We start from the raw sequence: 6,862 nt of genomic DNA on the forward strand, positions 1-6,862 counted from the left end.
AAGCAGTTTCACATTATAAATAAAATAAACAGATTTTTATACATTCCTAAAAACTTAATAAAGAAGAAATACTATATCTGAATAAACTGATAAGAATTATTACTAAGAACTGTTACTAATTACTAAGAATTAATTTATTTCTAAAACTTCATAAAAAAATTCTAGTTCTAAGATTTCTCTAGTGAATTCCACCAAATAGTTAAAAGAATAATTAACACCAACCTTCCATAACACTTCAAGCACTATACAAGAAATAAGTCCTCTTTCTTAATCCCTTAAGGTCATTATTACTACACTACCATGACTAGAAAAATCATTATATAAACAAAAAGGATAGAAAATTACAGACCAATATCTTTCATATATATTGATGCAAATATTCCTGGGTAATTATTATTAAAAAGAACTAATATTGCATTAAAATATTATATATCATAAAAATATATGTCATGATAAAGGCTTTTTCCTAGAATGCAAGAATGGTTCAACATATGATTAATAATCAATACAATATTCCACATTAATCAGATAAAGAAAAGTCACAAGTGACATTTTTCAATTGATGCAAAAAGTCATCTAAAACTTCAGTATTCATTAATGTGCGTCCTTACAAAAATAATGTCAGCAACTTACAAGTAGAAGGGAGCTGGGGATGTAGCTCAGTGGCATCAGCGCTTGCCTGGCAAGCTTGAGGTCATGAGTTCAATTAGCGATTAAAAAAAAGAAGTAGAAGGAAATCACTTCAACAAAATAAAGGCTGTACAGTAATTGCAGCACTTGGGTGGCTGAGGCAGGAGGATCACTGTGAGTTTGAGGGCAGCCTAGGTTGCATGGTGAGTTCAGAAGCAGCCTGAATTACATAGCAAGACCCTGTCTGAAAGTACAAAACCAAACAAGGCCATAGATGAAAAAGCCACAGTACACATCATACTCAATAGTGAAAGAGTAAATTTTTCAAAGAACAGGATCAAGTCAAGGATGTGTACATTCACCACTTCTATTTAAGATAATATTGGAAGATCCAGCAAGAGAAGTTAAATAAAATAAAGACATTCAAATTACAAAGGAAAACTAAAATAATTTCTACTACAGAGGGCATGATATATATTATATATCCTAACGAAAATGATGACCTCAATAATGTGGCAATAACAGGAAGCCCATAGGCTCCCCCCCATGAACACAGTGATTAATCGACAATACACACACACATTCAATGATGCTAAACACGTAATCTAGTTGAAAACTTCTTGATCTTCATGAAAATGTAAAATAATCCCAACTGAAGGCATTTAAAAGAAATGAAAAAGTGTTTGAATCTCATCACTACTGGTATCCCACTACCATATCAGGATAAAAGCCCTAGCCTCAATATTTTCCCTAAAGAGGTCAATACTAGCACCTCAGGTCCAATATTACAAATTTCTTTGTGTCTGATCAAGAAAATGACTTCAATCTCACCTGATTATAAAGATTAATGAGGCTCTCCATGTGTTAGACAACTTTAAGTCAGATAAAAGAAAGTAGTCCAAGATGAGAAAATAGTAGGCAGGAAATTTCAGCCTTTACATTGGCAAGAATACATGTGGGCTGTAAGTCTAAATAGTTTTGGAGGGCTTCCTTGGGATATGGTAAATTTCATACTTGCCTAACTGTTATAATGGGGCACAGAATACTCTAGTTAACTGAGTTTCACTAATAACACAGATGAAATGTTCTATGTGCAAGAAGTTCTGGGAGTTGCCCAGATTCCTTGCTCATACCTAATTTTCCAGGATTTCTCCTTTGTTAAGTCAGACCAATAAGAACAGGAGATGTATTTGTTTCCATTTTTTCCTAGTGAAGAGATGCTAATAAAAATAAGCAAGGAAAATGAAGAAATTGGGAAATAGTTCCCCCCAAAATGAGCAAGAAAAATGTCCAGATTCAAACAATAGTGGAACACAGATATATATGAAATAACAAATTAATTCAAAATAAAGTCATAAAATTATTACCCACGTTAAAAAGAATGATGAGTGAAAATGTAAAAATTTCAACAGTTAAAATCATTGAAATATTTGAAAACAATCATGAAGTTGAGAAAAAAGGACTTCAATGAAATATTTATTAGAGATGGGGATTGGTGGACAAGATCAAATGAAAGGAGGTATCAACATATAGGAAGTTATGACAGTGGAAGTGTTCAAGTTAGAAGATAAGAAAAGAGTACTTGAAAAATAATTAACAGCTATTAAGTGAACAATGAGATATAATCCATGGAAATAATACATGTATGATGGAGATGATAGAAGTTAAAAGATGAGTGTAAGAAGGTATTAGAAATATTATTCAAGGAAATAATGACCCAAAGCATTCAGACTATGAAGATATCACAAAACCTTTCCAAGGCACCAGTTATTAGGCATACCTGCAGTGGACTGCAATATCCTGCCAAGTGTTGTGGGATACATCAAGACAAAAAAAAGCAGCAAGATACAAAATAGAGATTCAGCAGGGATCTGGGATGACCAGCTATTCAGAGAGAACAAAAGGCCATGAGGGACCCAAAACCTTGGTATTTATTGATTGCATCTGTATCAAGGACAATGTGTGAAGGGCAGAGTTTCCAGGAACATTAATGGCAACTAGAGTGGACTACTAAGAAGAACAAAGCATTCTTGCAAGGGTGAAACAGGGAGCAATAAGGAAAGTCTAGTTTCATCAGGTACCTTTTCATGTTCAGCAGGTCTTATGTTGCCCTGTGAGTGCCACAGCAGGCATTAGCCCTAGGTCTTTCAACTCTGATCAGAAGAAAGCAAGAAAATTCCATGTTTCAATCTGGTTCAAAGTACAGGACAAGGATGGCATTGGATTCCCTCTAGACTTTATTTATAATTTGGGATTTCTGGCATCTCTCCATTTCTGTCTACTTGATTGCAGAAGTTGGTCTAGAGTGAGCTATGGCTGCAGAGCCTCTAGACACTGTGGATTTGAGTTCCTATGTGGCAGACTTAGAATAAAATCAGAAGAAGTATTCAAATCACTGTGAGTATAACAACATAAAACCATGAATATTTTCAAAGATATTCAAAAGGATTCAGCTGGCTGAGGGCATCAGAAAATTTTTCCCAATATTGCATTTTTTCATCAATTTTTTTAGTTTATTGAGATATAGAAAATATTTCTTTCCACAAAGAAAAGATTTCTTTCTCTAAAGCATCAGGTCCAACTATCTTCAAAGTGAGCTGTCTGGATGGAGTAAAAGCAACAGAAGAGACAGCCATACTAAAGATCAGTGTTAAAGAGACTATTCCAGCAATAATTAGAGCAAACATTCTTTTAGTTCTATGTACAAGATGATTAAACTAGGGCCTGCAAAAGATGTAGCATTAAGATGCAAAGGCCCACTTAGATTAACTGGTATCCATATTCCTGGCATATGTTCCATGGCATTAAACTTTTATCAGCAACTTTTCTTGCTTGAATGCAAAGACTTAAGGTATATTTTGTAGGTGTAAAGGAAGTTTCACTCCAGACTATGGTCTATAAAAGAAAACATAAGGATTGTAAATGCATATAGAAGATCTTTGGCCACCATTCTGTTTAGCAACCATAGTAACAATGTCCTTAGTGGGGTGCGTATTATGACCCACTCATATTTCCCCTGCAACATAGGGCAGGACCTTTGACATACACTGAAAATGTTTTCATTGCTATGATAGTTATCATAGCCTGTGCTTTAAGTATAACTCCTGTGACAAGATGAGAGTTTTTGACATTATGTGCCTAACCTAGACCTGTTCAGACTCTTTATTTGGGACAACTCTCCTCTTGAAATCTATTATAAATCAAAAGCTTATCATACTGGGTTGATCAGGTATCTTCTTCATTACTATTAGAGATGCAAGATAAGTCTGTCATAAATTATACCTCTCATGTTATTGTTTATGCCTGGATGTCCTCCCAAAGCCTCATGCTGTCATGCAGTGGACTGCTAGAGTTTATGATTGATTCATGATCCAATGCTGGGATTATGGCTGTGAGTGCTACACCCGCCCTGGGGTGGGTAGTTTGCCTACAATATAATGAAAAGAAAGAAACTTGCTCTCGCGGCCTGTTTCTCCCCTTTTTGTTCTTATTGCTTTTGCTATTTTCTGCCACCATGAACTGTTACACTCTGCCATGTACCACTCTGCTTTGGAGCCAGCCAAGTATGGACTGAAGCCTCCACAAACTAAGTTAAATAGACATTTCCTTCCTTGATTTTGGGCATCAGGTATTTTGTCTCAGCAACAAGCGAAAAGTAACCAAGACATCTCATTTCATTTACCCCCCCCCATTGTATGTAGAATAAAGGGCAATACAGTCCATTAATTGCTTTCTTGTTGGTTCCCAATATTGACTGATACCTAACTATGATTGATTAATCTTTTTGATACTTGGTTCAGTCATTCTCATTGCATGGTTGTTGCGTTTACTTTTGTTGACAGATACTACCACGGTCTAATTCTTTTTTTCTTTCCGTGGTCACACACACTGGGATAGCCTCTATAGCATTTTCTCATTGTCTATAGAAATACAAGGAAACCCTCCTCCCTCGGTTATCAGCATGGTGAGGCCATTCCATTGACCTGTGTGAAGATCATGCCACTGGACTTGGGGCCTACTGCCTTTAGCCAAAAAGAATAAGAATGTTGTCAAGGAAGCATGGTGGGGGGCAATGAGGATCCAGGAGCCAAGAGCAAAATTTTTTAAAACATAAGTTAACAAATATAATAGCATTTTTGGGAGACATCTGGATTCCCAGCTTTTATTTTACTTACTGTTTTAAAATTAAATGATATCTTTTAATAATTGCTAGTTCTTGAACATTGTAGGCAATTCTGGTTACATGCTTAATTCCTCAAAGTTGAAAAAATTATTAAGTGGATCTGCTAATGTAAACAGGCCCATTATTTATCCTTATTGTTTTAGGCAAAGGCAGATAAGAAAAGTTCCTATGTGATGATCATTTATCCCTTATAAGCTGAGAGCAGTATTGTAGTGGAAGCAATGAGTTTAGCTAATATAATTTTATCTGGATATCAAATACTTTTAAATATAAAATACAGCCCAAAGCCTGGTATTTCTTAATGACTATTGTCATACTAGTTGAACCCCTGTAAATCATTAAAAGATAGCAGTCTTACAACTTATGGAGAAAACTTGAGATCATGGTAAATAAATACATGAGAAAATGTCCAACATCATCAATCATTCACGAAATGCAAATTAAAATAACATTGAGATTTCATCTCATAACCAGCAAGAATGGCTATCATTAAGAAATCAACCAACAACAAATGCAAGGATGTGAAGAAATAGGAAATCTTCTCCACTGCTGGTGGGAATGCAGACTGGTGAAATAACTGTGGAAATCAGTTTGGAGATTCCTCAGCAAACTAAATCTAGAGGAAATCAGTTTGGAGATTCCTCAGCAAACTAGATCTAGAGGTCTCTAGCTATTCCCCTTCTGAGTATTTTCTCAGAAGATCTGAAAACATCATATCACAAGCGATATATGTGCACCCATGTTCATAACTGCAATTTGTAATTGCTAAATTGTGGAAGCAACCAAAATGTCCATCTACTGAGGAATGGATAAAAAAATTGTGATACTTTTATGTAATGGAATATTACTCAGCTATAAAAAAAGATTAACTCGAGGCTTTTACAGGTAAATGGTCAATCTAGAGACCATACTCATAAGTGAAATAAACCAGACCTCCATGTGTAAGCAACATATTGTCTCACTAGTGTAAGAACCTGAAAGATTGAATAAAAATTAGAAGGTGTGATAGACATTGTGAAACAAAAGGAAAATGCTCAAAAGTAAAGAGCAACTGGGATGAGGGAAAAGAGAAAAGAAAGAAGGGGAAATTACATATGTATGTATATACAGGATAGATAACATAGTTGTACTACTGACTTCTATTGCTTTACTGAAAGGAACAATTAATGATTACTTATTTGATCAATCTTGCATGTCTCTATTTTCTTGAGAAATCACTTTAAAGATATCAATATGTAACACAACAACCATTGTTAATTTCCTACTACTTTTTCTGTAATTCAGTATTGCTTGTATTTTTCTTATGCTATTTTGTAAACGGATATGTGTTTATTAATATGTTTTCCTCCTTTTTTTAAATGAATTTTGAAAAAGCCATACATAATATTTTAGCATGATACAATATGATGATAATCTTTTTGTAACACACGTATATCTCCATTTTGGTGTAGAATAGCCTGTTTAGTTGATTATCACCATCTAGTTCATAAGAAGCACTCATCTAATTTGTTGTCTTTTAATAGGGTGCCATTACAATAATTTGTAATATTTTCTGGACTGCTTAATGCCTAAGCATCTCTAAGTGTAATAACGTGTATAACAATATGTATAGCAAATATCACAGAAGCATTTTCAAAAAAATTATTGTTGACAGGTGATCTCATGTTGGTTTGATAAAACACTCTGATTGCAAGTAGTTCAAGCACAAAAGAAAGGCAAATATCGGAATCTATAAATAAGCTCATCAGTATAAACAATCCCAGTCTTACATGTTAAAAGATTTCTACATCTGGAAGGCACGAATGCATTTAATATGCCATGAGCTTAGCAATAATAAATTATCATGGCCATATGAAAACATTTGTTTCTCTGTTTAGTTTTGTAACAAGAGCATCCTTTAATGAGAATGTGAGAACCTTACTGTTTCATTTATAGAAAATTTAACCTTTTCTCAATGACTAATTTAAAACTGTCACAATAATATATTTATCAATGTTTATTGGGGTGTCTTCCATAAGGTTAAGGGAACAAATAGGGTCCCTTAATGAA

The sequence above is a fragment of the Chinchilla lanigera genome, unplaced genomic scaffold, assembly GCF_000276665.1.
Source record: "Chinchilla lanigera isolate Chin_1 unplaced genomic scaffold, ChiLan1.0 scaffold00128, whole genome shotgun sequence".
NCBI classification, from domain to species: domain Eukaryota; kingdom Metazoa; phylum Chordata; class Mammalia; order Rodentia; family Chinchillidae; genus Chinchilla; species Chinchilla lanigera.